The 17,482-nt window shown below is 51.4% G+C and overlaps 2 long non-coding RNA genes across 3 annotated transcripts; both read right to left on the bottom strand.

The window, feature by feature from the left end:
* Positions 1–1,328: 1,328 nt before the first annotated feature.
* On the bottom strand, positions 1,329–3,652 carry LOC143693219 (uncharacterized). 2 transcript variants are annotated; one of them, XR_013180733.1, is made up of 4 exons: positions 3,403–3,652; positions 2,368–2,504; positions 1,746–1,944; positions 1,329–1,617 (listed from the first exon to the last, which is right to left on the bottom strand). It is a non-coding gene; the product is annotated as an uncharacterized LOC143693219 (long non-coding RNA). The 2 variants fall into 2 exon arrangements; XR_013180732.1 differs by having other exon boundaries at positions 1,746–2,504.
* An 8,872-nt stretch (positions 3,653–12,524) lies between these two features.
* On the bottom strand, positions 12,525–16,853 carry LOC143693220 (uncharacterized). The gene is made up of 5 exons (XR_013180735.1): positions 16,219–16,853; positions 15,657–15,721; positions 14,201–15,036; positions 13,349–13,470; positions 12,525–12,916 (listed from the first exon to the last, which is right to left on the bottom strand). It is a non-coding gene; the product is annotated as an uncharacterized LOC143693220 (long non-coding RNA).
* Between the last annotated feature and the right edge of the window lie 629 nt (positions 16,854–17,482).

Genomic DNA, 17,482 nt, shown 5'->3' with positions numbered 1-17,482 from the left:
AGTTTAGAGTTATGTAGGCCAAATCCCAGCAAGTCAGCTACTTGCCCTCTCCTGAGTGTGCCTGGCTCTTTCAGGCTCCACCTTCATCCTGATTCCAAGGGTGTGGCCTTTATTATTAGTGGCACCTGGGTTAGAGAAAAGCAAAGTGAAATGGCATTCCTGTGAGTGCAGTGGATGACCTTGTGTGAGGAAAACATGGGAATGCCTCTGCTATGCTTCTGAAAAGCCTTGTGTGGGGGGGCCCTCAAATAAACACCCTTTCTCACCCTGCTGCCTGCAAACCCCCCTGCCCCCCAATAACTCCTAACTGGATACCTGCTCACCCTCCCTCTCCCAGTCACAACCCTCAACTCACCTGAAGCCTCAATCTCAAACATCATTTTTAACACTGGGCAGATGCCTCCTGTGACATGATGAATCTGCTGAAAGAAGTGCTGTGCTTGACACAACCTGGGATCTCTGGAAGCTGTGCACCTCCTAAAAACTATAAAAACACAAAACAAGAACAAAACCAGAAATTGCAGATACGCTTTATCACCCCTAAACACAAAATCCGAAATCGTCACCTTAAATACTCCCTGTATTCCATGCCATTTTCTTCACAGTATCTTCCAAGCCTCTATTGCTTTAGATGCCCAGAAACACCTGCTGAAAGCAAGCTAAGCTAAAAGAGGCCCTTCACCGAAATAACAGGAGAGCTCTCACCCCAGCACACCCCAGAGAGGAAATGAAGCCCCTCAGCAAAAGCTGGGGTTAATATACCCATGATGGTGCCCGCCTCCCATTCCCATGATGCCTGGGAAAAGGGAGGGGGCTAATCCCACCAAATATAAAAGCCCACAGAGCAGCTGCAGCTGTTTGGCTCCTCTGACTCAAATTCAAAGGGAGTAAAGGCCTTGTTATAGAAGAAAGCTCTTCAGAAAAATAACAGCGCTTTCTTTTTTGACACAACTACTTGGAGCAGAAGAACAGAAAAATGGTAAGACATAAAGCATTGTGTTTAGGTAGCTTACCTAGATAAATTGGGTAATTTGCTGTTAACTTACATAATTATTCTGTGTTTAACAAAAGCCATCTAATAAATTAACACCCAAAACTCCAGCAGCCCAGCTGGCCCTACCAAATCTCTCTGTTGATACACACAGTAAACAAAACCAAAATCCCAGGAATACCTATCAGAAGTCTAGGAAAGAAACCTCTTGAAATTAATCCTACCTCAAATACAAACCAACACGTACAGAAAGTGAGCTTCACTCAAAAAACTATTTACACAGAGTTAATAAGACCAAGAAATAAAACAACACACCCTATAACGACCCACCAACGAATACAACAGCGAAGGAAAAAAAACCCATTTTTTTCTTTTTTTTTATTTCAACTAGCTTCCTTTATTAGCTAGAACCAAAGATTTTGCCAGGGCTGTAACAACAGCAACAACAACTTCTTTTTCTTCTTCTCCTTCTGAAATGTCCCTTCTCCTTCCCAAATTCCTTACAACTTCCGAGTTTGAATCCAAGCAAAAAGCAAAATTCATGCACTTGTGAGTCCGGTGCTCCTGTCAGATTCTCTGTCTCCCTCCACATCTTCTTACACTTTCAGTCTGAACGCTGTCCTGCCCTGATGAGTTTGACAGAAGAATTGGCACATGTTAGGAGAGCATTTCCCTTCCTCCCTCCCTCCCTCCCCAGAGCTGGTTTCCTTAGCGCATTTCAATCGATCCCAAGCCCGCAACGATGTGCGCTCACCTCAAGGCTCACAGCAAGCACGCAGCAGCTCAGGCTGACTTGGCTCCAGGGCTCCATGCCTTAGATAGCTGAGAAAACTTCCCATGAACCTCTGTTCCAAGACATTGGAACGCAAACTCAGCTCCGTCTCAGCGTCTCGGTGGGAGGCGGGAGCACATCTGGCTGAGCCACAAAAAATCCCTTCTTGGGCGGCTGCACTCTGCCGGAAAGGGGAAACACGTGCTAGTGAACAGCAGCTCAGAAACAATTCTTTTCTAATGTTACCTGCTCTACTTGACTGCTCGCTAACACAAGTCTCATTTTACCATTGCAGGGAGAAGGCTGTAGGAAAATGTCTGATGAGCAGCCACAAAAGGCCTCACTCCCTGCTACACAGCTTGCAACAACCCCGGCAGAGCGGAGCAGCCAAATCACCGCGCTCTCCTTGCCGTGGGCAAGGGTAGAAGATGACTGGGGGAGGCACATAAAAAGAAGGGAAACGCTCCTATAAATGCACAGCCATTTGCTTTCAGAAGCCCAGAGTTCAGGATCTTCTCTAGGAAGCCAGACGTGACATGATATTTCTAAGATTTTCTTCTTCATCGAAGGAAATGTCCGTACATACCCACTCTTACAAACGTACCTACGGTTCTGGGGTTTTTTTTCTTCTGAAGCTCCAAGAATGATTTCCCACCTTGATTCATTCAGAAGAAACGGCCCCTGTGACTCAGGTCAGAAGGGCGGCCTGCGTTTTTGATCACGACGGCTTTTGGCTTTACCCTGTGAGCAGGAGCAGCAAGAGCTGAGGCTCAGCAGAGGCTGACCCCGGCCAGCCCCTTCCTCCCTTCCCCGTGTCACAATGACTTCCAGGCAGAAGGATGCAAAGCAGGTTTGTGTCTTTTCTCTTCAGTGCCAAGAGGTAAAAGATGTAGGCTTTGAAATAACTAATGACCCTCTCTTGGAACTCTCCCAAGGACAGTTTGAAAGCAAAGACAGAAGATTGCTGCTAAATCCATATGGGATAAGGATGAGAGCAGCAAGGATCCGAGGCCAGCAGCGTTGCCAGGCAGTGTCACGTCCCTGCCACCTTGTGACAAGGCACACAGCTGCAAAGCCCCAAAGCCTGCAAGCCCTGCAGCTGCCGCACGGATGGACCTGGTTCCCTTCCCAGGTGCCCAGAGGGACACCTGAGGGCAGGTGTCGTCCCCCGCCCCCCGAGGGCGCACCCAGAGCCCCGGGCAGGGACGGAGTCACTGACGGCTCTCTGGGGACGAGACCCTCCCTGCAGGTGACACCGGCTTGTCCTCTCCCTGTGGCACAGGGACCTCCAGGCTCTAGGACCAGCCTCATTTTGTCAGCATCCAGGTGCTGTGCTAGAGCCAGAGGGGTCAAGGCTTTCCAGAACCATAGGATCCGTAGCATCCTTGCGGTTGGAAAAGCCTTCTAAGGACATCGAGCCCAGCTGCTGCCCCCCCAAATCAGGTCCCTAAACACCACATCTTGACATCCTTGACATGTCTCCAGGCATGGGGACTTCCCTGGGCTCCTATGCCTGAGCACCCTTTCAGTGAAGAAATTTTCCCTCCAATCCAATCTAAGCCCTCCCTGCTGCAAGTTGAGGCCATTTCCTTTTGCCGTGTCACTTCTTACCTGGGAGACCTCGGTACTTCAACCTTACCTGCTCCTTCCCTAGGCGGTCTCTGGCTTGGCCGGAGGAGGAGAGGAGGAACACTCCCACCACAGGAATGGCAGCTCAGGAGGTCCCACACCAAGGCCAGGGGGAGCAGCCGTCCTCGCCAGAGCTCGCACGTCCCTTCTTCTCAGAGATTGGCTCTGCTTTTCCTCCCGGGCAGATCTCTGCTGAGTGCTTCACAATTGCCTGTTTGGAGGAGGGGGGGAAAAGAGGTTAGCCAAGTTTTTTATCCAGACTTAGCTGCTGGCTTTGCCTCCTCCTGACTTTCTTCTGCTAAGAAAACAGCTGCCTTTGGACTTCTAGGGGCAACTTGCACGTCATGCCTGAAAAGGAACTACAGAAAAGCGCCTCATTTATAAAGCCTCAGCCAAGAAGACAGATGCAGCTGCAGCTTCGCCATGCCCACTGCCTGCAGAGCCGGCAGGCACCAGGCCAGCTCTGCTCCTCCTTCAAGTTGTTCCCAAAGCTGCTGGAAGAACTGAAGGCTCCTTTGGCCTTCCATTGCTCGGCTTGTCCCGAGAAAGAGCTTTGAGTGTTGTTACCCCTCCAGAAAGGAAGGGCCTTTCTGTCTCACACGCTCGGTGACACAAGGCTACGCAGCCTCTGCTCCAGGTGGGAAGGGCTTCCTTCCTCCTCTGGCACCCGGCTGGCACAGGGCACAGGTTGCTCAGAGGTCCTGGGGCTGCCCCATCGCTGCAAGTGCTCAAGGCCCGTCGGTGCTCTGCGATGAGGCTCTGAGCAAGCTGCTCAATGGAAGCACGTCCCTGCCCACGGCGGCAGCAGCCTTGGAATGAGGTGATCTTTAGAGCCCCTTGCAACCTGAATTCTTCCATGATTCTGGGAACTGAAAAAAGCGGGGAAAGAAATCTGTAAAGGTCACTAAATGCATCAAAGCACATCCCCAAGGATCCAATCCTCAGCAGCCCATGCAAGGCAAGGTCAGAGCTCTCTGCCCACCGAGGACACGGCAAGCAGCACGGACCTTTCTCCCACTCTCCAGCACGGAGAAGTGGGAAGCCAGAGGGAGTCCGTCTGTTTACAGACACCGGAGGGCGGCGGGACGGGGCGGGGCGGGACGGGGCGGGCGGTCTTACCTTGCAAAGCTGGCGGCAGAAAGGGCGGGCAGCGCCGCCGCCCCGCCGGGATTTTCCGGCCGGCCGTCGCTTCCGCCGCCTGGAGAGGCGCGTGCGCGGGCTCGGGGGGGGTGCAGCCCCGTTCCCGTTCCGACGGCGTTCGCCCGCCCCCGCTCGCTGCCCCCGGCCCGCGGAGCGCTGCGACCGCGCCTCCGCCGCCTGCCGAAAGCGGCCCCGCCGGGCCGCGCCCCCCCCCCCGGCCATTCTTCTCAGCCATCGTGTCCCTTTTGCACTCCTGAACGTCTTTCACCCCTCCCGGCCATTTACCGAGCCCGCCCCGCCCGCCCCTCGCTCCCGCCCCGCCCCTCGCTCCCGCCCCTCGCCCTTGCCTCGCTCGGCAGCTGCGCCCTTGCCCCGCCCCCGGCAGCCAGCGGCGAGGGGCAGGGCGCTGGCTCGGGGGGCTGCAGTACCGGGCTCTGGCCACAGGGCGGCAGACTCCCGGGTCCGCGATATCCCCGCTCTTTTGGCCGCCATTTTCAGAAGGTCAAACAAACTCCCGCGACAGTGGTGACGCGCCACTCCCAACATGGCGGCCGAGAGAGGACCCCCCCCCCCCCCCCCCTCGGGCGAGAGAGGCGGTTACTCACATGCCGGTCAGAAACACGCCAAAATACGCCCGCCCGCGGCGCCGCTGACCACACAGCCCGTGTCGGGCACACCTGAAACGCAAGAGAAAATCCCGCCGGGGCCGCGCCGGCGTCGGTGTTCCGTGCAGGCAGTCCGCATAGACACACCGGGGTCCTCCGCTTTCCCGCCCTTTTCGCCGCCATTTTCAGAAGGTCAAAAAAAAAAATCCCGCGACAGTGGTGACGCGCCACTCCCAACATGGCGGCCGAGAGAGGACCCCCTCGGCCGAGAGAGGCGGTTACTCACATGCCGGTCAGAAACACGCCAAAATACGCCCGCCCGCGGCGCCACTGACCCCACAGCCCGTGTCGGGTACACCTGAAACGCAAGAGAAAATCCCACCGGGGCCGCGCCGGCGTCGGTGTTCCGTGCAGGCAGTCCGGATAGACACACCGGGGTCCTCCGCTTTCCCGCCCTTTTGGCCGCCATTTTCAGAAGGTCAAACAAACTCCGCCACGCGCCACGCCCAAGAGGGCTGCCTGGCAGCGGCGGGCTGCAGTACCGCGCTCTGCCCACAAGGCGGCAGCACTGCCGCCCACCCCAGCCGGGGGCGCCGCGCGCCTTGGGCCTGCGGGCGGCCAAGGCGGCAAAAAAGAACAGGGGCCATCCCCCCCAGAAACTCCTCTAAAAATAAATGCCAAAAACCTGCCTCTTACCAAACAAGAACCAAATAAGCCCCCTTTCTTTCATGCCGTCTTGAAATAAATTTGATAGTTCTAGTTTTCCTAGTTCTATTCACACCCATATTTAGACCGGACAGTGATGTGTTACGTCCTTTATACCATCTATTATGCCTATTCCTATTATCTGTATTTATTCATACTTTGTGGTTGTAGCAATGTCATTATATATTGATTGTATATGTCTAGACTTCCATTTAGATTTCTATCACACTTTTATTCTTCCAAAACAAATCCCATCTCTAACCAAACAAATACCAAAAAACCCTTCTTTTCAACTCTATTGAAATAGTTTTATATTTAGAGCTTGCATAATTAGATTCACTTTTATAGTCACCGTTTATACTGATGCATTCCATTCATCATTACATAGCACATATCTATTATTCACATCATAGAGATAAATCATTATTTTTATCATGTACCAAATCTACTGCTACAACTTCTTTTTTCTAATAGTTTCAATTTTTATATCCATCTTGATGTATTCATGAGATCTTTTTACAAGTAGATTTCTACCTTTCTATCATTTGTATTTGTAGTTTTTATAATAAAACCCCTGCTTTTGCCAAGTAAAAAACAAAACCATCCTTTCTTTTAAACTACTTTTAATAATGTTGTTGTATTTACAGTTACCATATCTATAATGTTTTACATATTATATCATAGAGATGTACTAGATTTATAGCTGTTTCCTATAATATACCATCATAAGATCTATACGGTATCGCTTGTATTACGTGTTGTATGGATTTATGTCACTTTACATTTACAATCCTTTAATAATTTGATCTATATATCTGCATAGATTCGCAACACATTTCTAGATTTAAAATTTCCTTTGAGCTGTGTTTATATTTAGCATCTCTATTGATATATCTATCAACATACGCAATGCTCTTTGAAAAATACAATATCTTATTGGAATATATCATGACTTAAGTTACCTGTTAAATTTTAAATAGAGATCGAATAGATCAAAAAAAAAGTTTATTCCCATTTCTACACATCTACTCGTTTTGTTTAAAGATAGCTATCCTTAGAATTTTACATTTAAAATCCAATTCCTAAATGCAATGACAAAACAAACAGCATCGAATTCCCACCAATGTCTTCCAAAACCATCAAGATACCTCCACCAGCCAAACGACTGCCAGCGAAAAAAACACACAACACTCTTTTCACTAACAGTTCTCATCACATCAGAAAAATGGAACCAAACGAAAAGAAAACCCTGGAGAAACACACGCAGCAAATCACAAAAACCTCTAAAAAAACCCAAACCAACTCGCTCAACTCCAATCAGTGCCACTGACCCTGAACGTTATTTTAAAAACTAACCAAAGTTCTACATCTACGCTAACTCAAAGAATAAGCAATACTCTGTCAAAAGAACTTTAGAAAGCGAACTAATGAACGAAATAGAAAAAAACCAAAAAATCTCAACCACTAAAAAATAAGAAAATAACTACCCAAAAAAAAAACCAAAAAAACCCTACTTAAAAAGACCCACCATATAAATACCCACGTTCCCAAAAATAAAACTGATCAATAACCACCAAATACGTCAAAGGACAACAAGAAACGAAAAGAAAAAAAAGAAAAAAAGAAAAAAAAAAAACCAAAAGAAAATACATTTGTAAAACAAAAGTCCCCCAAACCAAAGCAACTTTCATTTACCTCAAAAAAAATATTCCCAACTGAAGAATAAACGCATAGAGCCTCATTCGATCAAAATAAAAATACCACCCAGAAATAAACACAAAGCCGAAAGAGAAACGTAACCATTGACAAGATCTCCCAAAGGATCCGTCACAATAAAACGTACACTACAATCAAGCAAACCAAAGAAATAAAAGCCCTGGAAGACGAGAAACACAAACGCAATTAGAGAGATTTTAAAAACCCCGCTGCTATTAACGACACGACGCCACCTCGAACCCACCGAAACAAACGCTACACGCCCACGCTAATAAAAGCCACGGCGACAGAGTTAAAATCCGAGCCGCTGCTTCACGCAACGACCCGTAGAAACCATTGCACGCCTTTAAAAGCAGAATAGCCCGGCAAAAAAAAATATCCGACTACAGAACTCGATTCAAACCAAACCTTGATCGTCACCACCCGAACCGAGAACCGTACCGGTCAGGAAGAACGCCATAGCCCTTAGCGCACACCCACTGCGACCAGAACAAACCCGTGCGATCGATCCCTACAAAGCCACCTCCGAACCGCGACACCCAAGAACTTGCGGCAGCCCAACCCCGCGCTGCCGGCCCCGGACGGAGCGCGGCTCCCGGCGGCAAAGCGGCTCCTCCGGCGGCTGCTCCGGCGCGCAGGGGCGGCGCCGCCGCGGAGACCCCCCCGCCCCCGCCCGCTCCCCCTGCCCGGGGGGCCCCGGCGGCGCCCGAGCCCCGCGCCCGGAGCGGACAGAGCGGCCGGCACCGGCCGGGCCGGCGCAGCAGCGCCCGCGCCGCCTCTGCCGCCCTTGGCCGGCCCGGCGCCAGCTGCCCTCGGCTCCGCACGGCGGCTCGCACCGGCAAAGCGGCTCCGCCGCTGCCGCGCCAAATTCCCCGTGCGCCTCGGCACCCGCCCGGCCCGGGCCGGCAGCGCTCCCGAGCGGCAACGCTCCGGCCCGGGCCGCGGCCACAAGAAGCGCCCTCAAATGCAGCGGCACAGCCCGACTGCAGCCCTGCAAACGCCGCCAGAGCTGCGGCTTCCCGCAACTCAACCCCGAAACTGACGCCGCGGGCGGCGCTCACCTCGCTTCAACAAGGGCAAAGAAATGGCTTCTCCCCTTCAAGTTCATCCCCTGGGAGAGCAGAAAAGAAGGGGCTTTCCTCCAATGAAATCCTTCAAGCCATGTGCAAAGGGGGATTTTGACCTCCATTCAAACCCTTGCAAAGGAGGGACACCAGCGCTGTCCCCTCCATTTAAACCTTAGGATGATGAAAATGGGCTGGCTACCTTCCAATCAAAGCCATCCGATGACAACAATACTTTGCCCATTCCCGTTCAAATGGAACGCAGGGATTCCCTGTCACCCCTGGGATACCCCTAACAGCCGGGAAAAGGCAGCTTTTCCTTCAACCGACATCCTTGGAACCGCAAGCGAAAGCGGATCCCCCCCAGTTCCAACACAGACAAGATTAGGAGAGTAGCTGCTTGCCTCTCCTTCATTTCTTTTGTCTTCACAAGCTCCCTTTTTGTTCCTGGGGAAGCGGGGAGGGGGGACTGCCAAGATCCAATTGAAAAGGGAAAGGACCAAAGTCCCCGCTCCAAATCCACACGCGCTCACCCGTTCGGCTGCTGCTTCCCGGCACAAAGATTCGTCCCTCGGCACCTCCTTGAAGCGATGCTCCGCGGATCCAAGCGCGTATCCAGGTGTTCGCCCAGACGCTGCCAGAAGCTCTCGCAGTCCTTCCATGAGACAGCCCCGGGAGCCCCCCATGAACCCCTCTACTCAGCAGCTCCATGCAAAAGGCAGCTGAGGCGAAGCCTCCCCCTAAAACAGCCTCGCAACCCCCCCCCCCCCCCCCGGCAGGAGCCGGCCCCTCATCATCCTCACAGCTCACACCTGGCGCTGATGCCACTCTCCAACAGCGCCTCTCCCCGTCCAGCACACAGCCCGCTTCTCACAGACACAGAGCCAACAGAAATCTGCTCCGGGTGCTGGCTGTTCTTAGTCCGTCTGCTTCCACAATTCAGACACGGACGTGCGCTGATGGCACTGAGGGAAAGCTTTCCAGTGCACAAAACTGTCATTCTGGTAGCCCGCTTTGAGACGCCTTCAGAAAAAGCGGAATCAGCGCCGCCTCCTAAGAGCCCTGCTGAGGAACCCCGCCCTCCTTGGGACACCCAATGCAGCAGAGCTCGAAAAACGAGGGCAAAAGTCAAGCTTGGAGTGGAAAAAGACAATAGAAATACAGCAGCCTTTCAAGAAAGCCTTCACACAGTAATAGTGGGAGCCGGTCACATTTCTTCTTTCCTTGCTCTCTGGAATGACATCAATACGAAGTAAAAAACCCACACGAAACACAAGGCAGAGCTGGGATTTGACACGTCTTCCTTTTGGCTCTCGGGATGACAAGCGCCTCTTCGGGACTGCGACACGCTTTGGGCGCTGGCAGAGAACGGAGGCAAAAGGTGCCAGAGAGCCCTTTCTATCGCCTTCAGCCCCTGCAGCTGTTCTGAGGGTTCCAGGGCACAGCTCGCTCCGTTCCTAGATCAAAACCTCACGGCAATATCTTCAGAACTACTACGCATCTCCAGTCGGAACCTTCTACATTCCTGTAAACAAATGAGTGCATAGAGAGGGTTTCTCCCCAGCTGAGTTTAGAGACCAATTCCTATTCTTTAGCAATACCTAGAAAACCGAATGCCTTGCCAGGTTTTAGCATCCTACACCCACTCACCCCTCCCTGTGCATTTGGTGGCAGCTTTGGGTCCCTCTGGGGGACGGCACCCAGCGTGACCCCCGCCCCTCGCCCGCCCCCCACCTGCTCCTGCACCGCCGTGGGGCTCCCTCTCCCGGGCACCTTGGGCTGCCCCCAACGGCATCAGAGCCCCGAGTCTTCACCCCGCCTTTCCCTGACCCCCAAAGAAGGCTCCGAACGAATCCGACTGCCCCGGACAGCAGCGCAGCGCTTCCCCCAAGCCCTTCCCACACGTGCATAGCCCCAGCAAGGGATTCTGCTGCAACAAGAAAGGGGGGGCAGCCCCCAGAAGGCTTGAGGTTCCTGCCCAGCCTCGCTGTCACGGGCCAGGGGCAGCGAGAGAGGGAGCGGCACAGACGGCGGGGACGGCCCGGCACGGAGCGGGGGCCGCTCTCAGCGCGATGCCGGCAAAGCCGCAGCTCCGGCGCTGTCGGCCGCGCTGCTTGAGCGGCACGGGGGGATCCGCCGAGAGCCTCCGGCCCCGCGCGGGGACTCCCGCAAGGGCCCAGGGGCGCCGGGCTCCGGCCCTCGGGGCTTTATTCTCCGGCAGCCCGAGCCCCGCGGCTGCGGGGCAAAGAAGGAAAGGGGGCACGGGAAGAGAGGAGCGAGAGCAGGGCACGACAAAGGGCGGCGAGGGAGCTCGGGCTGTGCAGGAAAGCGGCACGGGAAGGGAAAGCCCGGGACGAGGGTACACGGAGGCTGGGCACAGGAAGGAGAGAGGGGGAACAAGAAGGGAGTAGCGGGCTAGGGACAGGACAGGAAGGAGCCGGCTTTGCGGGGGGAGAGGGAATGGGGGAAAGGGAGCGAGAGAAGGCGAAGACGGGGAGAAGGAAGGAGGCCTAGAGAGAGGGACAGGCGGGGAAGCCTCCCAGAGCCCCGGCTGCACCCCGAGCCCGGCCCGGCGCCTCGCCCTGCCCGGGATGCTGCGGCGCTCGGCGGAGCTCGGCTCGCTCCGGAGACGCTCGGCTCGAGTCGGCTCTTGGCGCCTCAACTCGGCTCTTGGCGCCTGCATTCGCCTCTTCGGCCGAGCTCGCCTCGCTTCGGCCCAACTCCCAGCCGCTCTGTGCCTTCGGCGCGCCTCGGCTCCGCTCGCCTCGCCTCGGCTCCCCGACGGCGGGCGGGCAAGCGCCGCCGCCTCCCGTTCAGCTCGCCCGGCTCGGGGCTCTCCCGCTGCCGCGTCCCGCGGGCGGCCCGGCCACGGCGCGGACACGACCGGGAGCGCGGGCTCGGGCAGGAGCTCATTAGGCTGGGAGCGCACTGGCGCTAAGCAGCGCGCACGAGAGCAGCAGACTCGCTTCGCCTGAGCTCGGCTCGCTTCGCTTCAGGCAGCCTCGGAAGCCTCGCCTCGGTTGGCTCGAGGCCGTCAGGGTCGGCCGCTCTCGCCTTGCTTCGGCCGAGCTCGTGCGATTCCCCCGAAGGCGGCGGCGTTCGGTTGTGGTTTTAGAAATAGCCTCCTCTATCGATTGGATCTCTCTACAGTTAGATTTATATTTCTAGAATACGTCTATTAATCCAAACAAAAACCCCATCTCTAACCAAATAAATACACGAAAACACCTTCTTTTAAACGGTATCGAAATATTTTTATACTTTGTGTAATTATACTCACATTTCTATTTATCGTTTCTTTTGATGCAATCTATTAATAATTATCTATAATATCTATAAAATTCTAGACATGTATTTAAAGTATTATTTATATTATGTATCGTATCTACTGCTGCAACTGATTTTTTCTTCTAGTTTTAAACTTTATCTGTATGTATTTATGATATCTTTCTAGACTTAGATTTCTACCTTCATATTCTTTGTATTTATCATTTTTATCATCAAAACCCTGCCTATTGACAAGTTAAAAAAACCGCTTTCTTTAACGATCTAAAAAATATTTTTATACTTATAATTTTCATATTTCTATTTATAATTTGCTCTCTAGTACGTGATAACATACCTGCTCCTGCACCGCAGCGGGGCTCCCTCTCCTGGGCACCTCGGGGTGCCCCCAACGGCATCAGAGCCCCGAGTCTTCACACCCCCCCCCCCCCCCCCTTTTCCTCTAGTTAGAAACTACACTGGAACTTTTTTCTGGAAACAAAGACATGACCTAAATCCTCTCCCCATGTCCTAGACAGAGAGATGTTCAGTTCTTAGTTGACTGGGCAGCAGTTTCTTCAATAGAATGATAAACAATATGGAAAGGTTTTAGCTACAAGTAAATAGGCAAATCTGAACAAGGTCCTGGTGGCCAGCCACTGCAGTTCTTTTGAAGCAATTTTTTAAACAATCAAATACTGATACCACAAAAAATAAAGCAAAAAGCTGACTACTGGCTAAGAAAGAAGGAAAAATTAACTTTGGACGACAACAACAACATTCCAAGGACACAGGCTTTTTTCCAATCTCAGACCTTATTACTACTACCTCTCTTGGGAATTCTCATCGTGGATCCCAAAAGGAATAAATCCCTCAGCGTGTCCTAAAGCACCAAGGAGCTACCTACAAGTGAAGGTGGCTACTTTCAGTGCAGACACAGCTGATGACACAGCAGTAGCACAGTTCTGTGCTGCACAGGGATAGTACTGTCTCCTCTTCTCCAGCAGCTGACTCTCTCCTGCCATGGCTTCTGTAAATGCATCAGAGCATGACCTTAACCACAAACAGGCAAGAAAACACCATCAGAAGTCTTTCATTAAGCAGTACAAGAAGGGTTCCAAGCAGAGACCAACAGAATTTCAAGGAAGCAGTATGCAATTAAACCCCCTCAGATTTGTTCAAGTAGCCGGCAAAATGGAACCATTCAGAAACGACAAAGAAAACCCCCCCAAGTATTTATACAGGAGTCCTTAATGTCAGAAAGGGGATGACAGGTTATGTTCAGATAAGATGAATGTTTATTTGGATCTATAAATAAACTTCTCTCGTGGTCCTTTGCCAAAAAATAGAACCTACAAGTGAACACCTACACCTGCCTAAAGAGACCTAACGAGCCCCTGGCAGCCACCGGCATCAAAGCGCAGTGGATGTTTCTAATCCAGGCTAAGGAGAACAATATCACCTTTTGTTCTCTCCAGTTTGTTTCCTCTGCAGTCCTAGCTGCTTCTTATGATTTTTACAGTCTCTGTATCTTCTCGGGCAGCGCTGAGTCTGACGACCGGGATACGAGAGTCCTTCCCTGCCCTACGGAGAGAACCAGGAAAAAAAGTTCAAAAAAGAACAGGGCAGTTTGAAGTTAATACCTCCGACGAGAAGCAGCACCCGACAAACAGAGCAACGGTGAACAAAGCGTGACACCTCCCTGGGGACAGAAGACTTACAAACTCTCCGGGATTTACAATTCCAGTAACCAAGCCCTTCAGCACAGCAGCCAAGTGTCCCATTAGGTGGTGCTGCACCAAAGCACGATCCGAGAGGTTCCAAAGAGTGAAATGCACGTTACTGTCCAAAGACGTAAAATCTTGCAAAATAACAAAACTACAATAGATCTAAACTACAGGGCAAGAGTACAAGTGTTAACTTGAGGAGCTGGAACCGTCCAGGTGAGCAACTGCTAACTGGATCCTCAACAGACTTTGAGGAACCCTTCAGGATACAGAAGGATTTTCCCCAGAAATGTCACAGGCCGAGTTTTGATAGAAGTACACTTGCCAGATGCTCAGAAACGTCACCCATCCTCCTCCGGGTGTCCTGAGAGAGCTGCGAATGGCTCTCACCTGGTTTGAGCTGGTTCTGTAAGGGCTCAGGCTGAATTTCACCAGATGCAACCAAACTGGGCAACACCCAGTGGGACAGAAGGAACCCAAAGCTTGTTTTACCCAAAGCTTGGGTAAGCAGAGCTCCAGCAAATACTGAGGAAACGATCAGAACAGGGTAACAAATAATAAACATAACTTCTTTTTTTTTAACTTGCCTTTTTTTTTTTTTTTTCAGATGAGCAAAACAATTAAGGAGAAGGTGAAAACCTCACCATGACTGAACATTTCATCACCTGTAAGCTGACCATCCTTAGCATAGAGGACTCCAAATTTAAAATTCACCGATCCCAGGAAAATAAAACCAAATATTATTTGGTGAACAGTCAAACAGAAGACATAAAAATTTGTTTCCTCTAATCTTTGCCTACATCCTACACGTTAGAACATACATTTTATACCATCTCCTACTACACAATAATTTACCTTTAAACTTTGATAGTATAGCATAAAATCATTAACTTAGACGGGTGATCAATTATTATTAAGTTGGTGCTTCAAGTTATTTTTGCTGTCAGGTTCAAAAAAACATGACTTCTTTTTACTGTAACGAGCAATTGATTTAGAAGTCATCAAAAGCCCATCCAAATACAAAGCCGTATTCACCGGACGGGTCTGTGAGCAAGAAGTAGTTAGGCTTGTACTCACCTCTTGCCCTTCAAGAACCAATAAATCCTGTCAACAAAAACAGCATCTTTAGCCCCCTCCTATTAAAGATTCTACAAGGATGATGCTTTTATTGGTGTTTAGAAGTTTGGATTTGAAATGGCCAGTTCAATGGATAAAGAGACAGTTTAAGTAGTATTAGATTATTATTCTTATTCTTATTAGCTACTGGAAGAAACAAACCAGTAGGATCTATACTTAATTCCTTCTATTTCCAGGAAATCATAAAGAAAAAGAACCAAACCAAAAAAAGTCACTTCCTACCTTTTGTATCTCAGGATGAAAAATGTCTCTTGGGCTCTTCTCCAGTTTCTCCAGACTCCTGGCACTGAAATGCAAATGAACGAGTGCTTTATCGGAGGGCAAGTGCACATTCCAACCCCGAAGCACCAACCGATGGCAGTTACAGCGCTTACAAAATGAATCCTTCCCAGAGCCTCTGGGAAATGGAACGGTTTGTGCAACTGCCATTTCTCCCCCAAAATACTAACTCCCAACACTTCCTAAACTTAGTTTGCATTTTAAAAACAGAAATTAGGGAGACTCAGGGTGGAGATCAGGTTGAAATTGATTTCCTTCTAAAGCACAGGGGCTCTGTTCCATCACCCTTCACTTTGGCTCCACACGGAATCACGGGGAGCATTTTAGGAGAGCTCAAGAACCAATTCTATTTCTCTCTTTTTTCTAGTTCTCTCTCTTCCTAAATAATTCAAGGCAAGTCAAATGAAAAAGGACAAGTTCAGCAGCAAATTCACACTTTTCCCCTTTGTCTGCTCAAGAACAGGCTTTAAAACCACTTCTTGCTGCCTTCCACGGTTAAGACTTGCAAAACAGTTTCGCAAGTTTGATAGGTTTATCATAAAAACCACAGAACGCAAGCTCTGAATGACAGGAAAAGGTACACAGGCAAATATCTCAGCTGATGGTGGCTTATTTGTAAACACAGACCTTAACGGACATTGCACGGAGAATGTTTCAGTGGGACTCGAAGGGAAAAATATTTCCTGAGTACCCTGTAAACAAGAAAAGCTAGGATATATTACAGGACATACCCACTTGTTCTGCATATTCAAATAGGATTATCAATAAAAACATTTAAGAAGGAAGAAAACCAAGGTAATTTTACTCAGCTATATTTACTGCCGATTTAGAGGAAAAAAAAAAAAAAAAAAAGTGAACCAGAAACGCCTACAGTAGAACTTTAAAACAATTGCTTGGATAAAAGCAGCTCATGGAACATGAAGTAGAAAAAAAGCGAAACCAGTATCAGACCTGCCTATTTTCTTACCATTGCACAAGAAAATCCGACAAGCGGTAGAAAGTCACTGCCTAAAACCGATCCTAGGACGTAACCGAGAACAATGGAGGCATTTGCTAATCTAAACGGAAACCTTTTCCGGACCCTAGTGTCAAATCACACGTTTTGTCTCTCAGCAGCTCGAGGCTGGAGAGCATTTCCCCTGGGGGTCGGGAGGGCAGGGGCACAAGGGGCTGAGTTTGCCGATCGCACCTGTGCCATCAGAAGGATCCTGCCCGGCGCTCCTTGCGCTCGCCATTCTCCGGGCCATCGCTGTGTTTTACTGCTCAGCGATGCCGCTCCATCTGTTTGCGTGGAAGGAAGAGCCACGAGCACTGAGGCACTCAGCAGCCGTGTCATGCCAGCGATGTCGAGCGCTCTCTGCTCGCAAGGCTGAGCACGCCGCGGAGCCGCCTCCGCAGCCGCTCGTCCGCCCCCGCCCGCAGCAGCGGCAGCGGCCCGAGGGAGACGGCTGCAGCTCGGCGGCTCCCGCGCCTCCGCCAGCCCGAGGGCAGCCGCCGCACAGTGACCGCGGCAGCGCCCGGCGCCGCTCGCCCGGGGCGGCTCCTGCAGCTCCCGGCCCGCGGCAGCAAAGCACCGCCTGGCGCTCCGCCATCGGCGGGCGGCAGCGCGCCCCGCCCGAGCTCAGCCCCCGCCACCGGGACCGCTGAGCGAGGCCGAGGCACCGGGCGGACGCCCCTTCCGCGCCGCTCGGCTCCGTGCGGGCGGCCGGACGGAGGCTTCGCCCCTCCAGCGTCGCTGCCGCGCCTCCGTCCCGCGCGGGACAGGCGCCGGGAGCTCCCCGCGCCCAGCCCGCTCCCCCGGCGAGCGGCCGCCTCGGGCCGCCAGCCATTCATATGGCGCGTCGGCCGTTGCGTCAGACGCCGCGCTTGACGGCCGCAGGGCCTGCCGGGAGTTGGAGTCTCGGACTGACAGCCACCGCTCCGTTCTCCGCCACCGGGAGCTGCGCTCCCGCCAGGGGATCAAACGGCTCCTTCGCTCCTGGGCGCGGAAGCACCTTAGGCAGCACCGCCCCTCCCGAATGTCCTTTCTTTTCCACTCCAACTCTTTTTTCTTTTTTTCCACTCTGTTTTTCACCCCCTTTTCCACTTTCGCTCTTTCTTTTTCACTCTCACCCTTTTCCTTTTTCATTTTTTTTCCTCCTTTCTCTTCCTCCTTTTTTTTTTCTTCCTTTCCTTTTTCCTTTTCTTTCTTTCGCTCTTTCTTTCTTTCTGTCTGTCTTTCTCTATTTCTTTCTTTCTCTCGCTCTCTTCCTCTCTCTCTTTCTTTCTTTCTGTCTGTCTCTCTATCTCTCTCTCTCTGTCTCTCTTTCTTTCTTTCTTTCTCTCTTTCTCTCTCTCTCTGTCTCTCTCTCTGTCTCTCTCTCTGTCTCTCTTTCTCTCTCTCTCTGTCTCTTTCTCTCTCTCTCTCTGTCTCTCTTTCTCTCTTTCTCTCTCTCTCTGTCTCTCTTTCTCTC

This window comes from Agelaius phoeniceus, unplaced genomic scaffold (genome assembly GCF_051311805.1).
Source record: "Agelaius phoeniceus isolate bAgePho1 unplaced genomic scaffold, bAgePho1.hap1 Scaffold_409, whole genome shotgun sequence".
NCBI classification, from domain to species: Eukaryota; Metazoa; Chordata; class Aves; order Passeriformes; family Icteridae; genus Agelaius; species Agelaius phoeniceus.
Note: the sequence above shows the minus strand (reverse complement) of the source record. Positions and strands in the feature narration are given on the sequence as shown.